This window comes from Paroedura picta, chromosome 2, assembly GCF_049243985.1.
Source record: "Paroedura picta isolate Pp20150507F chromosome 2, Ppicta_v3.0, whole genome shotgun sequence".
NCBI classification, from domain to species: Eukaryota; Metazoa; Chordata; class Lepidosauria; order Squamata; family Gekkonidae; genus Paroedura; species Paroedura picta.
Window position 1 is genome coordinate 146,853,562 of NC_135370.1, and position 21,527 is coordinate 146,875,088.

Sequence of the window (21,527 nt, forward strand, 5' to 3'; positions counted from 1 at the left end):
TCATATGTGACTTTTCTTTCTTATCTGCAGTCTTTACAGTTCTTAGTGTTTCCACAAGCAATCCTCTTCCTTGTATTTACTGGCACTGACAAGGTGCTTTTCTTAAAACCTGGAAAAGGAAGAATTTACAGTAGCTGTACATTTATATATATATGAACCATTTCCAGCAAGTACATTGTTAGGATCATAGCCTAGGGGAGTGGCAGGATAGAAGTCAAATTATAAATAAAAAAAATAGGATTGGTTAGCCTAATCCTAGCAACCTAACAACCAGTGATACCTTCACCTTAGGATTTTCCAGTCCATTTGCATGGGTGGTCAGAGAAATATTGGGAGAAATCCTCAAAAGGAAAGGAATTCTGCAAAAATGTGAAGAGTGATTAATAGCATTTTATGGTTTTTGTGTAAGGAGAGGCAAGAAATTGATGAATACAACAGTACAAACAGTGCACATTATTTATCAAGGCAAGAAGTGTTAACTAGAGCAGTGGTCCGCAACCTGCGGGGCGCAGCCCGGTGCCAGTCCGTGGAATAATTGGTGCCGGGCCGCAACCACCCCGGGAGCAGCTTTCAATTCTACCTCTTTGTCTTGCCATTCCCCCCCTTCCCCACCTCGTCCCAGCACCGGCCACCATCAAAGCTCAGTTCCTCCCAGCCTTTCCTCGCCAGCTTTCAATTTTGCTTCCCCCTCTGCCATTCCCTCTGCCCGATTACAGCTGGTCCCAGCCCTTCCCTACCTCGTCCCTGCACGTGTGGTCAAAACTCGTTTCCTCCAAGCCTCGCCTTCCCACCTTTCAATTTTGCGTCTCAGTCTCGCGCGATCTGTGCCCCGGCTGCCCTGCCTTCCAGAGCTCAAGCGCCGCCCCATGACAAGCTGCCGCCCAGACTCCACTTTCTTTCTTTGTTTAGCTGGAAGGCAGCATGTGGAAAGGGAGGCAAGCAAGGCTAGCACAGAAAGCCTCATTCTCATTGAACCAGATGTAGCTGTATGAAGGGGTGGTGATTGATATTGTTAAAAGAGTCCAAGTCTGGGTAATTTGGCTTCCCATTTGCCCATGAAAATCCAATGAAAAATGATCAGGTACTCTTAACTGAGCACATTTCTGAATGTTCTGCTTCAGCAGGACCTGAGCAAAAACAAAAAAATAAAATTGTGCCTTTGCTTTAAAAAATAATCTCTAAGCAGCATGGTGGTATTTATCATTTTCCAGATACCAGCTGCTGGAGATTGCAAATGACGGCGGCCTTAAAAGTATGTTTGAGACAACAACTCTGCCAGTATTCTGGATTAAAGTCGTGGCAGAATACCCTGAGATTGCCACCACAGCACTGAAAACCCTGTTGCCATTTCCAACATTTGTGTGAAGCGAGGTTTTCTGCAGTGACAGCAACCAAAACAAAACAACGGAGTAGACTGGACATAAGCAGCACACTTCGGGTGTCACTGTCTCCCATCACTCCCAGATGGGACTGTCTTGTTGGAGAGAAACAAGCTCAGGCTCCCATTGATTTGTTGTTCTTGTGAGTTAAAATGTTCATGAAAATAAAATGTTCTTTATATTAGTTTTTGTGGCATATCTCTCTTATTTTGAAGGGATCTTTAAACGTTACCATAGCAACCAGAGTCAGTGAGCATTAGGGCAGTGGTCGAGAGGAGAGGAATAGACTACCCACGCGCACCGGGCCTCAGTAGAATTGTCAAGCGTTGACGGTCCCCGGCGAAAAAAAAGGTTGGGGACCACTGAACTAAAAAACAGAAAGAGGGTGAACAATAATAATTTTCAGCTGGAAAATGCTCAGTGCAGCTGTCTTAAAATAGTTTCAGTTCTGAGTGGCAGTGATGATTATAGAAGCATTGAAATGTGCCTGAAATGTAAGATATTTAAGGTAACACTTTAGAGACCAACAAGATTTTGAGGGCTATGATCTTTTCAGACCTTGCAGACCAGCACAGCTTTGCTCCAAAACTGTTGTAGGCAAAGCTGGATCTTCTTTCATTCACTTTTTTGACCTTTTGATTTGCCTGTAATTTTTTCTTATTCTATGGAAATACAACTCCTTTTGTGGAGGAGTTTGTCATTACATCAAAACTTGGCATGAATCTGAGTGCTAAGAAAACAGGCTGTTTGTTCCCTGGGGAAACTATTCTGTAAGCTAACTTTGCTTTTATATGCAGTACCCTCCTAGATTAAGTGATTTAGTTTAGCTTGCCCTAGGGCAAAACGTTTCAGGATATTTTAAAAGATCCTGGTATCTGATTAACATCAAGAATACAGGGGTAGTTTTGGGGAGTTTCCCCCCAGTCTCTATTTTCTTATCAGTTGATTTTGATATCACCATAACACTTTATATATTCTGAACACACCGCAGCATAGGAAGAATGGGAAAACTTTGATTGAGCTGTGTATCACATTCCAAGGTTGATGAATTACCATTTCTTTCTAATCTTGTATTGAATGTAGATAAAATCAATACACATTTTAAGCTACTTAACATTCACATGCTAAATCCTTAGATTCATCCTAATAGACATGTCTTTATCTCATGGATAAATTCTTCTCCATATTTAATTGGGTTTTGTTACAAGATGGCATAATATCAGTTGATGTCATGATGATAACAACATGGTATCAAGATAAACTGTACTATTTAAAACATCTTGCAGGGTAAAGGAAAAAGTCATCACCCTTTTTTCTTCTGTGTCAGTTCAAAAACTTAGATGGCCCATAGTCACCAGTAACTTTAAAAAAAATAGAATTCATGTTGTTAAAAAGGGTGCAAGTCAAGTTTTTCATTGTCCCAACCAATTCCTTCAGCTGTACTGCACTTTGAATTCAGTTTGGCAGAAACATGTTTCTGTGCTTGCCTGTTCTCTCCTTTTTGGGAAGAGTTGAATATAGACAATTGTATTTGTGGATTTCATTGGATAGCCAATTCAAAAATAAAATAGATTACATAATTGGAAATGGAAGAAGGAGAAACATGATTTTCACTGCTAAAACGAGACCAGGGGTTTATTGTGGTACAGACCATGAGTTGTTAGTATCAAAAACAGAATAAAACTCAAGAAAAATACCAAAGTTATATTGCCAGAATACAATATAAACTACATTCCTGAACATTTGAAGACTATGTAAAAACCAGAATTTTGCATTACTAAGTTCAAGTGAATGAGAACCATAAGAACTATGAGAAGAACCAGAGATAATATTAAGGAACAATGCACTAAGACTATTGCTGTAACCAAAGGAAATGAAAAGCCTTAATGGGTAGTTGCTGAAACTTTTAAAATTGCTGAAGTTAGACCAGAAGCAAAAGTAAATTATGACAGAAATGGAATCAGGAGTCTAAATGCAGGATTCCAACAACTTGCACAAAGAAAAATGATATAAAAAATAGAAGACAGCAACACATCAGGGAGAATAAGAGATTTGTTCCAAAATTAAAGCAGGATTACTGAGAGATTAACATGGAAAAATGTAACTGAACAAGACAAAATAAAGAGAATTTGGGAACAGTATACTTAAAAACTCTACAGGATAAATGAAAGGATGACAAATTCCTTCTATGAAAGAAGAAGAAGAAGAGTTGGTTTTTATATGCCACTTTTCCCTACCCGAAGGAGGCCCAAAGCGGCTTACAGTCGCCTTCCCATTCCTCTCCCCACAACAGACACCCTGTGGGGTGGGTGAGGCTGAGAGAGTGCCGATATCACTGCTCGGTCAGAACAGTTTTATCAGTGCCGTGGCGAGCCCAAGGTCACCCAGCTGGATGCATGTGGGTGAGTGCAGAATTGAACCCCGCATGCCAGATTAGAAGTCCGCACTCCTAACCACTACAGCAAACTGGCTCTCCTTGTAGAAGGGACTGCAGTTTTAGAAAGTGAAATAAACACTGTAGTTAAAGCAATTGGGAGAAACAAATCACCCAGAGTAGATACTATATCAATAGAACTATTTCAAGCCACACAAATGGAGTCCATCAGAATTTTAACAAGAATATGCTAAACAATATAGAAAACAAAATGATGGTCCATGAACTGGAAAGGCTTGATCTAGTTTCCAGCTCTAAAAAAGGATACATCAAAGACTACAGCAACTATCAGACCATCACCATAATTTCTCCAATGAGTACACAAGTAATGATGCTCAAAACTTTACTACAAAATATAGAGAAAGAATGAGAAATGCCATTCAGAATTCAGAAAAGGAAGAGGCACTAGAGATTTTATTGCAAATTTATCTTGGTTATTGGAGCATATGAGAGAATTGCAGAACAAACTCAGCTTTTTTTCATAGACTACAGCAAAGCTTTTGACTGTGTGGATCATGAAAAGCTATGGTTTTTAAAAGAAATTAGTCTTCCACAATATCTCATTATTTTGATGTTTAAGCTTTACTTTGGACAAGAAGCTGGTGTTAGGACAGAATATGGAGAAACAAAACGGTTCTCAACTGCAAAGGTGTCAGACAGGATGTTGTGCCAACACATGCTACACCTCTGGCTGAACCTCCAGAGGGCACTCCAGAGGCCATAGACAATCCAGATCTGCTGCCTGGGCCCAGCACCCCAGAGGCTGCCTGGAGATCTGGCCAGATCATATTGGGGATCAGGGCAGACCAATGCCCCCAGAGGACCAGGAATCTGGTCCCAGCCAGGCTGTTATCTAGCCTATGTATCAGCGCATGTGAAACCACAGGACAAACCCCCATCCATCCCAGAGTACTTGCTGGAGCAGAAGCAAAGGGGTCACTGCTACAGAGGAATTACATGTAGTGAAGTTAATATTAATAGACCCCTACAAATTTGAATTTATGAGACCAGTTTGGGATTGAATTACACACCCAAGATATTATAGAGACTAAGTTATATTCAAGAACCAAAAAAACATTATTAGAGGATTGAGTTATTACAATTTTGAAATTTAGAATTCACTGATGAAGAAATCGAAAACGGACATATACCTGGGAATTCGTTTTGAAATTGTTTTGAATATTGTGAATTTGGTTTGAACATTAAATCACTTCGCCATCGCCAGCTTGAGACTTTCTTCTTTGACTGTATTACTGCTGACGGGTCTTCACCTGTTGCATTACGACCTGTCAGAAGAATCAGCATGACTGTCAGCATGCTATCAGGTTGGATTGGGTCCTGCAGTGGCGGCAACCAACCTGGGGACCCAACAGAAGGGGCCAGGTGACTCCAAATGGGGTCAGGACACTAGGGTTAACTGCACTAGGGACACTGCTCAAGACTCCTTGGACTGAACTTTGACTTAGAACTTGCCTTTTGATTTGGTATCAATTTCCTGGCAGAGGGTATATTTAACTGGTAACTGGTGTGTGGCCCAGCATGGCAGCACACAGGGATCTATTTTATCTCACTATATTGTCTTGTTTCAATACAGAACATATAAAGAAACTGGATTAGATTCAGATAAAGACAGAATAGGGAAGGAAGATTTGAGATATGCAGATGACATCACATTACTGACAAAGAATTGAAACAACTACTGATGCAGGTTAAAGCAGGAAGTGTACAGCAGGATTAAAGCTGAACATCAAGAAGACCAAAGCAATGACTTTGGTAAAGTAAACTCAGAACTTTAAAGCTGACAATGAAGACATTGAAATTGTTTTTCATTCCCTGGCTCAAACATCAACTGAAAGGAAAACCGCCACCAAGAAATCTGAAGATTGAAATTAGGAAGGGCAGCCGTGAAGGAAGCGGACAAGATTCTTAAGTGTAAGAAAGTTGCTGGCAACCAAGATCAATATAATTCATCCTGTAGTGTCCCCATTGCTATGTATGAAAGTTGAATAATGAAGAAAACTGACAGGGGAAAAGTTGATATATTCGAAATGTAGAATTGGAAGATAATTTTTACATGGACCACCAGAAAGACAAATAAGTGAATTTTAAATCAAATCAACCCTGAACTATCCTTAGAAGCCCAAATGACCTAAATAAGGCTACCATACTTCATCCAAATTATGAGAAGACACTTGAAAAGACAGTAATGCTGGGAAAAGTTGAAGGCAGCAGGAAAAGAGGAAAACCCAACATGAGATGGATGAACTCAATCAAGATGACCATGTACCTCAGTTTGCAAAAGCTGAGCAAGGCTGTTACTAATAAGATGTTTGGGAGATAATTGATTTAATGGGTCACCATAAGTTGGAATTGACTTGATGGCTTTGAATACCCCACACACAAATCTGCACTATCAGTAGTGTTGGCAGTTGTGTGTACTCTTGCTTACCTAATCATCCCAGTCCAGCCATACGCTAGTCTTAAAAAGTACATATACATACATTTGTGTGTGCAAAGAGAGGAAAGAATTACATCCACAGCCCTTACCTCCATCGATTATGAGTTCAGGTGACTGTCTGCACTGTCCAGATCAAGTGGAAGAGCCTATGTACATATAGATTGATGATGCCTGAATGCACAAATACTGGGAAGTTCCCTCTACATATATACATGCTTTTCTTTCTCTGTCCCAACATTTTCCTTTTGCTCTCAACACTTCTCTTCATTTTTATTAATACATACACTCACTCTCACTTTCTATTAAACCACTAACCTTCATTTTCTTGAGACAGAATTCCCAAATATATAACTCTTGGAAGAGTATAAATGAAGATGATAGTATGGGTGATAGTATGCAGTTCTTGTGATACTATGCAGAATATCACAACTGAAGACTTACCCAGTAGCCATTATTGGAGGAAGATTCTCAAGGCAGAGCCTTTTTAGAGCCAGCATGGTGTGCTGGTTAAGAGTGACAGCTTCTGATCTAGCAAGTCAGATTTGATTCACCACCCTGCCACATGCAACCAGTTGGGTGACCTTGGGTTTGTCACAGCCCTGAAAGTGCTGTTCTGACCAAGCAATCCTGTCAGAGCTATCTCAGCCTCACAGGGTGTCTGTTTGGGGGGGAGATGGGGAAGGCAATTATAAACTGCTTTGTGTCTCCTTCAGGTAATGAACTGGTTCAGTTTATGAGATGGTAGAATTAATTTTAAAAAATATATTGACTGTCAGTCCTGGACCAAGCCAGCTCCTGGCAGCTTACAGAAAAAACCTTCATTAAAAAGTGATAAAATTACAGAATGCCCAGGCAGCATAATCTTACTCCCTCCTCTGACGTTCTAGAGACACCAAACACAAAGTGTTGGTGTCTGTAGCTTGCAGAGGATCTGAACCTGTGCCTGTTAGAATAATTGCTATGGTCACTTTGACAGGTGCAGATCCAAAATGTTCAGGACTATATATAACAGATCCTATGCAAGTCAGTTGCAGGGGACCTCCCCTGGATGTTCTTCTACATCCCCTCCAAGTTGCCATTTTGAAGTAGAGGTGCTACTGGTAGTAGAGGGGAGAGTTCTGGAAATAGGTTATCCTCTGTTTTGGGAGGGGTTGCAGTCCCCTTAAAGGGGCAGGTTCATAGCTTGGGGGTGCCCCTGAAACCAGCCCTTTTCTTGGAAAAACAGAAGCCAGTCATGGCCAGAGGTGCCTTTCAACAGTTTTGAGTGGTGTGCCAGCTGCTATCCTTGTATGTAAAAGCTATTGCCACTGTGGCGTATGCCTTTGTAACATTACTTCAATGTTCCCTACATGCTCTTGATCACAGTCTGGAAGCTACAGGTTTCACAGAATTCTGTGTCCAGAATTATCATTGGATCAGGTCATATAGAAAATAGTCTTATTCCACCAAAACTGGCTTCCAGTTTGCTTCTGTGTTCAGTTCAAGGTGCTGATATTGACTCTTAAAGTCCTGGGACAAACATAATTTAAAGGGTTCCTTCTCCCATACAAACCTATCCATTCATTCCCATCACACTTGAAGACCCTGCTTGGTTGGCCCTGCCATCTGAGGCTAGGCAAGTTTCAGCCTGAGAAAGGACCTTCTCCATCATGACACCAAACTTTGGAAGTCCCTCTCCAGGAAGATCCATCCATTTTCATATATCAGTGTCTTTTGCCAGCTGGTGAAGACACTTTTTGTTTTGCTTGGCATACCCTAGTAATGGTTATTGGCCCTCCTACCAGTTGTTTTATATGTGTTTTTAATTGCATTTTATATGGCTTCCGGTAAATCTGTTTGGTTCCTAGATTTTGCAAAAGTTTTTTTCTACCCTTCCTCTTGATATTAATAATCATCTGTTAATCAATCCATCTTACTTTTAGTGTATCCATTTCTGCTGGGATGTTTTGAGTCAAACAACTACATTCTAAAATGTTTTTGAACATCCTACAGAGTTCAATCCTGTGCATGGTTTCTTAGATGTAACTCCCAGTGAATTTGTTGGGGCTTTCAACTGAGTATGCATAGGATTTCTGTTTTAATTTGTTTTGTTTTTGGCCCTTATCCCTTTGTCTCACATACAGTAACTTAAGTGCAGAAGGTTAAAAAGGCCCAGCTGCAAAGAAGGGGAATAGATTTCATTTCTTTGCTCTCAGTGGCATGGAACACTTGCAGCTATAAATTAATCCCTCTTGTTACACATTTTAAACTAAGATTTCAAAATTTGTACAGGATGAACAGGATGAATAGTGAGCATTGGTATGTAACCATGTGACCTTGCTTTCTGAATTACGTGTTCTTCCTTGCAGGTCACTTATATTTGTTCTACTGTGCTTCAATATTAAAATGTGACTTTCTGCAGCTGTATCTGTGCAAAACTCTTTTTTAAATGGAAAATTCATACAGCCACTGAGAGTATAGCTCTGGACCACATGAATGGGTTATCCTGACTGAAGACGTTTGCCTGTCCACTGTCCATAGTAAATATGACTGGGGGAATTGTAAATTGATTATACTTCTTTGGAAAGTTTTGTTCTCATGTATCCTATCTACTTTTGCTTTCAAGATGTCTTGTTTAGAGCATCTGTTGAATAAGCTTTTCTCTCAAGAGAAAAGTCTAATAAAATCTGATCTGTGATGTTTTGTGGACAGCAGATTCCATTATAGTTTAAATGGAGCCTTTCTGTTTTTCAGTGACTTCTCTTACCAGTGCTCAGGAAGTTAAAACCTTCCTCCTCGTACCAGTATCTTATTTGTACCTTTAATATGCCTGCAATTAATTACTTTCTGGCTAAGTTTGTATATATGAGGAGGATTCACTGCAACTGCATCTACTTTAAGCCCAGCTTTCTTTGTGATCAATAACAATAAGACAGGAGGCATTTTAATTGCCTTGTTTGCCAGGGGGACTCTAAATTGGCTGAAAAGGTGACATAGAACTATTTTAATTAAATAAATTGAGTGATAGATAAGATACCTTTTGATGATAAACCTGTAAGACTAGCACCCTGGTTTTTAAAAATCTTGTATTCTGTTCTTTCCTGTTCCCATTGGTTCCCCACCCAAGGAAATGACCAGGTCCACACATAGATGCAGCAATGCTCTGAGACCTTCACTGCATCCGTGCCATTGCACCCCTTCATCTGTAATAGCACAGGTGATGTCAATGAAACTCATTTGTAAATATGTGTGCTTTGAATTATTTATTTTTTGTTAATTCATACACTACCCTTCCCCAAAGGCTCACTATGGCCCATTGTGCACACCCGCTGAAATAGCGATTTCGGGTCACATGGAAAACACGGAGGGGGAAGAAGTGAAGCAAACCACTTATGCATGGGATGGGACGCAACGGCGGCAAAACCCAGAGTAACCGATTATGCACGCGGCGCTTCTGGTTGCGCCCTGGTCACCCGGAAGCTGCGCTTTCTTTCGCGTTTCGCTAATGCGGCTTTTTCGGCAGCATGCACCGAATCTGCGGCCGGTTGCAGCCGGCACTGTGCGTTATCGGTGCTTTTAGTCGCCGCCATTCCACCCCGAATGTGCACTATCCCCCCCGTGCATAATGGGCCTATACGGCATCAGTTCAGCAGGAACAGAATTACCGTATTTGCCAGCGTATAAGACGACTGGGCGTATAAGACGACCCCCCAACATTTCCACTCAAAATACAGTACTATGGGCCACTATGGGCAGCTATGTCTATCCCAACTGAAGTGCACCCGGCATCTAGGACGACCCCCCCACTTGGAGGTATGTTTTTCAGGGGGAAAAAGTAGTCTTATCCACCAGCAAATACTGTAGGTGTTTTACCCCTAGCTCATGATTATATTTTTCTTTATGTCTGCAGAGAAGTTTGTGAAATCATCTCTCTGTTTCTAGGTTTTTAATAGATGCCAGCTAGGAACCTGTGGAAAATTTCTGCTGATGGAAAGCGGGACAATTTTGACCATTACTTTCCTCTTTTTCTTTGCCCATCCATTCATGCTATTTCTCAGGTCTCCTATCTCACTTGAGTAGTATTTGGGTCTTCAGTGGGAGATGGCAGATTTCTTCTGAACAAAATCCCTTCCGTCAGCAGAGATTTTCCAAAGGATCTAAGCCAATCAAAATAATAAAAAAGATCTTTGTATCTATTTGGAATTCTACAGTTATTTGTTGCATAAATAATGCCATACCTACTTTCATTAATTAAATTCAAGCATGAAACATAGCCATTTTTAAAACTCAAATACAACTCCAGAGTTCACATTTATGGAGAGCTCTTCCCTGTGAGTACTGAAAGACTGATACTCAATGAAATATTTGTCCTAAAAGTACTAACAAACTTGATGGGTATTTAGGTCATTATGTGGTGAAAACTAGCTTGTTAATTGATAAAAAGAATTTGAAGTGGATGGCTTCTTCAGTGGGGCTGAGTCATGTTTTCTCCATCATGTGTAAAACTGAGAGTAATGTTGCTATAAATGGAACAAGAATTGTTTCATTTGCTATTGGACTCAATAGCAAATGTATTCTTCCACTGGGTTATTAATTCCTAGAGCACCGTGAAATGAATGTCATGCATCTTCCAGCCTCTTGGAGTGGTGTGCAGAAAGTACACATCACACAAATGTTTGTTGTTTCTGCTGCATTTTTGACTGCCCTCTCTCCTTTCTGCAAGGTACTTGAATGACTCCATGAAGTGTGGAAAGGGAGAAAGGAATTAGAACAGCGGCCACACATAGCACCCATTCTCTCAGACTGCTTCTGAAGATCCCTTTGGTGAAATATACATCCTGCTTTAAAGTTTTTAATATTTTCTAAAGAGGTATAACCCCCAAATAAAAATGTAATTATAATAACAAATTCCCTAAAATACTAAAATGAATACAGTCACAAACCATACAATAAAGGTCATAAAACGAGAGGGAATGCAGTTGCAGTAAAAGCAGTCATTGATGTGACCATTCCTTGCATGAACGTACACAAATGTGTCATGGAACAAAGTGGCTTTCATCGACCCCATAACTGAGATTATTGAAGTGGATAGGTGAATGACATGGGTAGAACATTCCATTGAGTTAGTGAAACCACAAAAAAGTCCCTGCTCATGGTTGATGATCATCTTTATTTGTAGGGTCCTGAGTAAAGCCCTACCTACAGGTCTTAGAGAGTGGGAACATTAATTCAGGGACACCTGTGGCTTATACTGTTCGCTTTTTAAAAATATCGAAAACAGTATCCAGTATGTCTGCTCTCTTCATCTGGCCTAGGCTGATATAATGGAAGTCATAGCATGTAGTAGTATGGGTTCAAGTACCAGGTCATATAACTATCACAACAAAGTTAAAGGAGTCAGGTTGAAATCTCAGGTACTGCAATGGAAGGCTGAATACTTGAATATTATTATGCTGTTGGGTATGCATTATTTCTGTTCAGCAATAAATTTTTATTCTAAATTTGCTCAAGTATGTAATCAGGTTTTGGAAACTGCTAGGGATTTTTTTTTGTCTAATAAACAGTAATGATAAGTACATGGAGGCTGCTTTTATAGTAATGGTATGATCTGAACAAATTGCATATATACTTGCAGGCCGTCTTTAATTACAGTTGTATTTAAGATGAATGTGAGGATAGGCTTTAGTATTATTTTAGAATAGATTTTCAATCCTTTGTTCTGGAAGATGCTGAAGTTTCCATTAGAGTTAAAATATGTTATTTACAGAAAGACTGAAGCCCTAAGATGTAGACGTGTCTCTTTTAATTGTTTGAATTATGAGAAGATCTCATTTTTTGCTTAAGGATACACAAATGTACCATTAGATCTGTTTTTAAAGATTTCTTCCAGTATAATGTCTGAATCCAAATTCATAAAGAGTTGGAAAAATGAGATGTCTGAGCTATAGGATTCACAGGGATTTCATATGAAGCCTATTTAATCAGGATAACACTGTTATTAATATTCATAAAGTCAGCTGGAACACAGATGACAGACTATGGGGCCTAAAAAATTTTACTTGGTGAATTTATTAAAAGCAGCTTAAAAAATTAATGGAATTTAACTAAAGTTGGTGAAAATGAAAATCTTATGTTAGCAGAAAAAAAGTCTTTATTGGAACTTTCTTTAAGACCATCTTTCACTGATATCTTTGACAGATTTCATCAGTACTTAAAGGAGAAAGATGCATGAATGGTCATTTAAAAGGATTTAAACACATTGGCACATTAATTTTTACATGAATAATAAGCAGTTTCCAAAAGCAATTAACTTACAGTGTACAAGATTTGAATAGAAAAATAAGACCATGACACTAAAGGGCAAAGCAAATGTGATGTACATTTTAAAATTAGTAATATGACTACTAATAAAATAATTGAATTCATATCTACAAGGTGAGTAATCCTGAGGTAGACATTTATCCAATTTTTATTCTTCTATTGAGGAATGGCTGGACCAATGCATACTTTTTCTCAAACTATTTGGCTGGATTTTAGAATGCTGGAGAATGCATTGTTTCTATCTTTACTATGTTATGTTCTTGTTTTGCATAAAAATTCCCCAAATGCTGTCAAATGTAACCACACAGTTTCACAGCCATTTAAAAAGTGTATTTTCTCAATATTCTTTCTTTATAAAGGAATATTAATCCTATGGATAAATATTTTCAAGCAGCAAAATATATCATCATGATAATTATAATTAATATGCTTCAGTTAGATTAACACCAAACACAGTTGATTTCTATTCCCGGCCAAACTCAAGATAGTTCTGTCTAGATCACATTGATATCAAAGGTAGTCCCTTTCAGCTACTTTGTTCAGTTCAGTGTGTTTTTGTAAGATTATCTTGATGTGAATTGTAGCAATAATTTAATATCCATGATGTTTCATAGGAATGAGCACAAATCTAAAAATACCAGTTTGGTCAGGGTTCAGGAAAGCTCCCTGAACAAACCCCAAACTAAACAAAAACTGCCCCAAACTTAATGGTCCAGTTTTGTTCCCCCTTTCTCAGGGGATTCACCCATCTATATTGTTTCCCACCACTTCAGAGCAGGAGAGGAGTGAAACTGATGAGTTTAATGACTTGTAGCTATTTAAACGTAACAGCTAATGGGTAGACAAAGCCCCATTGATAGGTTCAAATGGCTGCAAGCCAGTTCACTGGTTTGTTTTGCTTTCTCCCATTTGGAAGTGGGAAGGGCAACAGTGTTGGTTTAATGGCTGCCAGCCATTTAAACTTAATAGCTGATGGGCAGATCCACCCTGCTATTAGTTGTAAATGGCTGGCAGCGGTTTCACTAGATAGTTTTGTTTCTCCCTGCTTTCAGTGGCTCACAGAGTCCAGGCAGGGTGAAGCAAAACCGTCCTGTGAAATGGCTTGCAGACATGTAAACATAATATTTGTAAGCCACTTTGGGACCCCTTCAGGTAGTGAAAAATGGGGTATAAAAACCCAGCTCTGCTGCTGCTACTGCTGCAGACCTGTTCTGCTCAATTATTAAGTTTAAAAGGCTTGAACAGCCATACCGAACTGGACACAAGGCACCTTCTCCAAACATCAATTTAGGGACTTCGAACCAGGCAAAATTGATGCTGAATTTTGGCTCATGAACAACCTTGTGGCCATCCCTAGTGTTTCTTTTTTATACTTAACTGTGCATGCCTTTAATTAAAATATTGGCCACTATTAAAGATTACTTTGATTAATAAAATATACATTATGATATTTATCTTGTACCTTGCACAGATTTGTTACTGTTTAGAACTTAATGCTTGGCTTTTTTAGAGATCAAAACTATAAGTGTTTTATTTAGTATATAAAATTTGAATCCTTATTTTTTTAGAAAGGTTCACAGCAGTGTTACTTGGATATAAAGCAGTTTATGTGTTTGTATTCTAGAACAGGCTTAAGCACTTTGTTCATTTTGCTTGACACATAGTTTATATGTGGATGTGGATATAATCTCTCAGTAAGAAAAAGCATGTCTGCGGTCCTGTGTGATAATTGAAGGCCCACATTTTCATAGGTACTGATATTGAGAAGCCAGTTTCTAATTCACATACATCCTGACCAATAATGGACCCTTGCATGTTTTTTCTTACATGACAGCATAAATGTGTATTTTTTTCTAGACAGGGGTTTTATCTCTGTACAGGAAATGTCTCTGTACAGGAAATGTGAGCAAAGCTGTCCTAGCCCTTATTAGAACATCAGGACTCATTTTCATGCAAGGCTGTGATCATTTGGAAATTAGCTAATTCTTGCCAGCAGTTTACTAAGGCTATGGCTGTATTTGTGTATGCAAGATGCAAGACTGTCTTTTAACCTCCAAGGGTTCTAATGTTTTCTCACCTTGTGTTTGGCCATTCTTCAAACTAGTGTGGCTATTCGAATGGATATTCATAGTGCATATCCAGGAGAGGGCAGCATTTTCCTGTACCAGGTGTATAAAAGAGCATGCCCTGCTTAGACTGCCAATATTTCTTATAATTACTCCCAGAATATTTGTTGCTTGCTTATGAATTAACTTGCATTTATGGAACTAAATCATTCCAATCATTTAATTACACCTGAGGAGCTGAACTATAATTGCTTGCTTCCAAGTAGGATCTGATATGGCTTGAGCAGTATTAATTTGGTGTTTACTTTTCTGAGTGCTAAAAGCATTAAACTGATTGTGCAGTGGGATTACATTTTACTAATTGCTGGCATTCATTAGCTGGGTAAATGGCGAGGAAGTATGACTGTATATTGTGGAGGGATAAAATGGTGGTTTTAAATAGTATATTACTAGGCGCATTAAGGGCCCTAAGACATGTTTTAAAATACTCCAGAGGTTATTAAAGACTGTATTTTCTTCATCTCTTGCTATGTGAATACCTTATTAAAAGACTGCAATTATTGTGGACCTTTTTATGCAATATGTAGGAAAAAGGGTTCATTGACTTAAACATATTTCTTTGATATTAATAATAACCTTCTATATTTTCAGCTAATCCAAAAGTAAATGAGGAACTTGGGGGGAGGGATTGCCAACCCCAAATCAGCACAGTTACACAGAAATGAGAAAAAAGGGCAAAGTTACAGCTTCATTTGAGCACTTTTGTAAGAAACTTGGATTGCGAGTATGAGGTAATTTCCCCCCCTTCACGCACTTATGAAAAGAAAGCCCCTTAAAATACTTGTCCTGCTTCCATTGTGTACTCTTATAGTTCAAACAAATACCAGCTGCAGTAGCTATTAATTCTTGGCTTAATTTTTTTTAAAGGTTTTGCTTGCTGAAAAAAAACTTATTGTGAAATGTGGTAGACTATTTTAATGTAGACCCAACTTGTGATCTCTCTAATTTTGAAATTTGGTTTTGCTTCCTTAGGTTGTTCATTAATAATATGAAAAGTTTTCTTTTTACTAATTAGTTTATACTAATAATGTAGCAGTGTCAAGGAAAATTTTGAGTGTATTTCAGTTACTGTGATGTTACATATTAAACATGTGAACATATTTATATACCTGAAAAATTTGAGTTTGAAAATATTGTGAGAATTGTTATTATGAGATTATTTGTTTATATGCCAAAGGGTTGTACCAACCAAAACTATGATGTGACATCCAGCAAACATACACTATCATTAGTAAAACAAAGAAAAGTAATACTACTTGCTTTAGTGGACCTACTCTTTCTGTTTTTTAGCCATTGTTGTCGGGATCAGGCCTGGATAACTAATATGTTTTTAGCACCAGCATGAAATGCACAGTAAGCTGAATAAATTGCTATATAAACTAAAAGTGTGAACAAAAAAATCTTTTACGGTGAAAGTTAATTTAGTGTAAACTGTTAAAATAAACAGGTTTTATTGTCCTATTATAAACATTTTTAGTCATTTGTCTTGTAAATTCTCTGACAAATAAGGGCAAGGTATAGGTGTGTTCTGATATATTGTTTTAAGTTTATTTATCTAGACTTGGCTTTATTTTAGCTGTGAAATCTTGGAGTAAGATGCAGAGTCCTTGCCAGCTCAAACAAGTTCAGAAATACAAATGAAGGACTGGTCAAAAGGTAAAGAATACTAAGGTACAGAATCCTTGATAGGGGTTACACCACTGCTAGGTGTGGCCTGGAATGTTCTTGTTGGTAGGTAAAAGTGACTAAAAAAACCTTCCCCTCTTGAGACTAGCATAGCTGCCAATATATTCCTTCAAAACAGATTTTTTTAAAAAATTGCTGTGATATAATACATACGGCACCATTTTTTCTTCTGCTCTTTATTTCTCTAGGAACTTTTCCCTGTGTCTCAACTATGTTAGAAAACATGTCCCTTGGTTATTTACTACTAGAATCCAACATCCTTGGGTAAAAAGGCACATTTTCGGATACTTCTCCAGTCTAATATTTTGCCACCTAGATTTTCTTCTATAATACCAACAACAACAACCACCTTATTGGCATATATTATGATTACAAAACATATAATAAGACAAATCAGGGTACAATCCATCATATCTTAAGTTCCCGGAGCTTAATAGCCATTTGCTAAAATTTAGCTACCCTGTCAATTATATCAGGATCCTGATTAGAGAGAAAAAAATATCTTATTGTTATCAGAACTATTACATGCTGGCCATGACAGAAAAATGGAAATAGTAATCCCGAACTGTACTAGCTCAATTTTTCTGTAATGGCCAGCATGTGATGAAAATAAGGGAACATATATCAACACTATTGGTATGTCTTTCTGTTCACCATCAGCAGCAATTTTTAATCCTAGACCTAGGGTTCATGGATTAATTTCTCAAAGAAAAATGCCCATGCAGATCAATATTATGAACAGAAGCACCTCTTATATTTTGGTCCAGTATCATCATTAAGAATATTACAAAAAAATAAGAAGGTTCACATTTGATTTGTTGTTAGGTGCGAAGTCGTGTCCGACCCATCGCGACCCCATGGACAATGATCCTCCAGGCCTTCCTGTCCTCTACTATTCCCCAGAGTCCATTTAAGTTTGCACCTACTGCTTAAGTTACTCCATCCAGCCACCTCATTCTCTGTCTTCTTCTTCTTCTTTTGCCCTCAATCGCTCCCAGCATTCGGCTCTTCTCCAAGGAGTCCTTCTTCTCATGAGGTGTCCAAAGTATTTGAGTTTCATCTTCAGGATCTGGCCTTCTAAGGAGCAGTCAGGGCTGATCTCCTCTAGGACTGACCGGTTTGTTCGCCTTGCAGTCCAAGGGACTCGCAAGAGTCTTCTCCAGCACCAGAGTTCAAAAGCCTCAATTCTTTGACGCTCAGCCTTCCTTATAGAATCATAGAATCATAGAGTTGGAAGGGGCCATACAGGCCATACAGGCCATCTAGTCCAACCCCCTGCTCTACGCAGGATCAGCCCTAAGCATCCTAAAGCATCCAAGAAAAGTGTGCATCCAACCTTTGCTTGAAGACTGCCAGTGAGGGGGAGCTCACCACCTCCTTAGGCAGCCTATTCCACTGCTGAACTACTCTGACTGTTAAAAATTTTTTCCTGCTATCTGGCCTATATCGTTGTACCTGAAGTTTAAACCCATTACTGCATGTCCTCTCCTCTACAGCCAACAGAAACAGAATCCTGCCCTCCTCCAAGTGACAACCTTTCAAATACTTAAAGAGGGCTATCATGTTCCCTCTCAACCTCCTTTTCTCTAGGCTGAATTTTCCCAAGTCCCTCAACCTATCTTCATAGGACTTGGTCCCTTGGCCCCAGATCATCTTTGTCGCTCTCCTCTGTACCCTTTCATTTTTATCTACATCCTTCTTGAAGTGAGGCCTCCAGAACTGTACACAGTACTTCAGGTGTGGTCTGACCAGTGCTGTATACAATGGGACTATGGCATCTTGTGATTTTGATGTGATGCCCCTGTTGATACAGCCCAAAATGGCATTCGCCTTTTTTACCGCTGCATCACACTGCCTGCTCATGTTTAGTTTACAATCCACAAGTACCCCAAGGTCTCGTTCACACACAGCGTTACCTAGAAGCGTATCCCCCATCCAGTAGACATGTTTTTCATTTTTCTGACCCAGATGCAGAACTTTACACTTATCTTTATTAAATTGCAACTTGTTCTCATTTGCCCATTTTTCAATTTTGTTCCGATCTCGTTGAACTCTGTCTCTATCTTCCGGAGTATTTGCCAGTCCTCCCAATTTGGTGTCATCTGCAAACTTGATGAGTAGTCCCTCCACCCCCTCATCTAGATCATTAATAAATATGTTAAAAAGTACCGGGCCGAGCACCGAGCCCTGAGGTACCCCACTACTCACCTCTCTCCAGTCTGATGAAACACCATTGACAACAACGTTTGAGTGTGGTTCTCTAGTCTAACCAGTTCCCTAACCACTTAACTATCTGAAAATCCAGATTGCAGTCCTTCAACTTATCCATCAGAACATCATGGGGAACCTTGTCAAAAGGTTTACTTAAAATCCAAGTAAATGACATCAACCGAAGTTCCCCGATCCAGCAAACCTGTTACTTGGTCAAAAAAGGAAACCAGGTTGGCCTGGCAGGACCTGTTGGAGACAAAACCATGCTGACTTCCTTGGATCACCAAATTGTCCTCCAGATGTTTGCAGATCGCTCCCTTTAATATCTGCTCCATTATCTTCCCCACAACAGAGGTCAGACTCACTGGTCTGTAGTTTCCCGGGTCATCCTTCCTCCCTTTTTTGAAGATCGGGATAACGTTTGCTCTCTTCCAGTCCTCCGGGACATCTCCAGTCCTTAAAGAGGTCCCGAAGATGATGGACAAGGGCTGTGCAAGTTCTCTGGAAAGTTCTTTGAGCACTCTCGGCTGCATTTCATCTGGCCCAGGGGATTTGAACTCATCCAGTGCAGCTAAATGCCTCTCGACAACCTCTCTATCCATGTTAACCTGCCACCCAGACACTATCCATTGGCTACTGCCATCTCTAGATGTGCCTAATCCCTTTGACCTGTGGGAAAAAAACAGATGTAAAATAGGCACTAAGCCTTTCTGCTTTCTCTGCATCTTCCGTTAGAGTTTGTCCATCCGCACCCAACAGTGGGCATATTGCCTCCTTTACTTTACGTTTGCTCCTCACATAACTGAAAAATCTTTTCTTGTTACAATGGGCTTCCCTGGCCAATCTTAGCTCACTCTCAGCTTTGGCCTTTCTGATGATTGATCTACAGTGCCTAGTAACCTGTAGGTACTCTTCTTTAGAGCTCTGTCCTTCCCTCCAATTCCTGAACATTTTCCTTTTCTTTCTTAGTTCCTCTTGAAGTTCTCTGTTCATCCAAATAGGCTTCTTAGAGCTCCTGCAGTGTTTTCGTCTTTCTGGGATAGTCATTGATTGAGCATGCAATAGCTCTTGTTTGAGTAGCGCCCACCCTTCACATGCTCCCTTCCCTTCCAGCATTCTCGTCCATGGTATGACACTCATCATGTCTCTGAGTTTATTAAAGTTTGCCCTATGAAAATCCAACATCCGCGTCTGGCTACAAGCTTCCTTGGCTCCCCATCTCAAAAGGAATTCTCTGAGGACATGGTCACTTCCTCCTAGGGTCCCCACCTCCTTCACCTCCTTCACCAACTCTTGCCTGCTGGTCCAGTATGGCTGAACCTCTTGTGTGTTCATCTACCATTTAATAAATGAAATTGTCAACCAGGCAGGTCAGAAAGTGGCATGACTGAGGACGCTTCAAGGGACAAATAAGATGCTCTGGTATTCCCATCTCTTTAAGAACTTGCCACAATTTGTTGTGCTCCACACAATCAAAGGCTTTAGCATAGTCAATGAAGCAGATGTAGATGTTCTTCTGGAACTCCCTAGCTTTCTCCATGATCCAGCGTATGTTGGCAATTTGATCTCTAGTTCCTCTGCCTCTTTGAAATCCTGCCTGTACTTCTGGAAGTTCTCGGTCCACATATTGCTGGAGCCTAGCTTGTAAAATTTTGAGCATAACTTTGCTAGCATGAGAAATAAGTGCAATGGTGCGGTAGTTTGAACATTCTTTGGCATTGCCCTTCTTTGGGATTGGAATGTAAACTGACCTTTTCCAATCTGTGGCCATTGTTGAGTTTTCCAAATTTGCTGACATATGGAGTGTAGCACTTATACTGTATCGTCTTTTAAGATTTTGAATAGTTCAACTGCAATGCTGTCACCACAACTAGCTTTATTGTTGCTCAGACTTCCTAAGGTCCATTTGACTTCACATTCCAGGATGTCTGGCTCCAGGTCAGTAACTACCCCATCGTGGTTATCAGGGATGTTAAGCTCACTTTTGTATAGTTCTTCTGTATAATTATGCCAGCTTTTTAAAATCTCTTCTGCTTCTGTGAAGTCCCTTTATATTCGTCGGGGATATGATTTAGTTCATACCTGAGTAGCCAAGTGCTTTTCCTTACTTTCTTCAATTTAAGCCTAAATTTTGCAACAAGAAGCTGATGATCTGAACCACAATCAGCTCCTGGTCTTGTTTTTACTGACTGTATAGAACTTCTCCATCTTTGGCTGCAGAGCACATAGTCAATCTGATTTCTGTGTCGACCGTCTGGTAATGTCCATGTGTAGAGTCTTCTCTTGGGTTGTTGGAAAAGAGTGTTTGCTATGACCATTGTATTCTCTTGACAAAATTCTACCAGCCTGTGCCCTGCTTCATTTTGTACTCCAAGGCCAAACTTGCCTGTTATCCCGGTTATCTTTTGGCTTCCTACTTTAGCATTCCAATCCCCCATGATGATAAGCACATCATTTTTTGGCATTGCTTCTAGAAGGTGTTGTAGGGCTTCATATAACTGGTCAACTTCATCTTCTTCAGCAGCAGTGGTTGGGGCATAGACCTGGATTACTGTGATGTTGAATGGTTTGCCTTGGATTCGAACTGACATCATTCTGTCATTTTGAGGATTGTATCCCAAGACTGCTTTTCCTACTCTCTTATTGATTATGAAGGCTACTCCATTTCTTCTGCGAGATTCTTGTCCACAGTAGTATACCTGATGGTCATCTGAATTAAATTCACCCATTCCTGTCCATTTTAGTTCACTGATTCCTAAAATGTCGATGTTCAGTCTTGTCATCTCTTGTTTAACCACGTCCAGCTTGCCTTGATTCATGGATCTAACGTTCCAAGTTCCTATGGAACAAAAATCTTTACAACATCGGACTGTCTTTTCGCCGCCGGTTACTTCCACAACTGAGCGTCCTTTCGGCTTTGGCCCAGTCGCTTC

The 21,527-nt window shown here is 39.7% G+C and overlaps 1 protein-coding gene across 6 annotated transcripts in view; it reads left to right on the forward strand.

The window, feature by feature from the left end:
• MIPOL1 (mirror-image polydactyly 1) overlaps positions 1-21,527 on the forward strand; it is a 286,508-nt gene that overhangs the window by 52,790 nt on the left and 212,191 nt on the right. The window contains exon 3 of one of the 6 annotated variants that reach the window (XM_077323145.1): positions 10,974-11,120. The exons of the other annotated variants lie outside the window; for them this stretch is intronic. The gene's annotated coding sequence lies outside the window, so the exon portion shown is untranslated. The remainder of the gene's footprint in view (positions 1-10,973; positions 11,121-21,527) is intronic. 6 annotated transcript variants of the gene reach the window in all.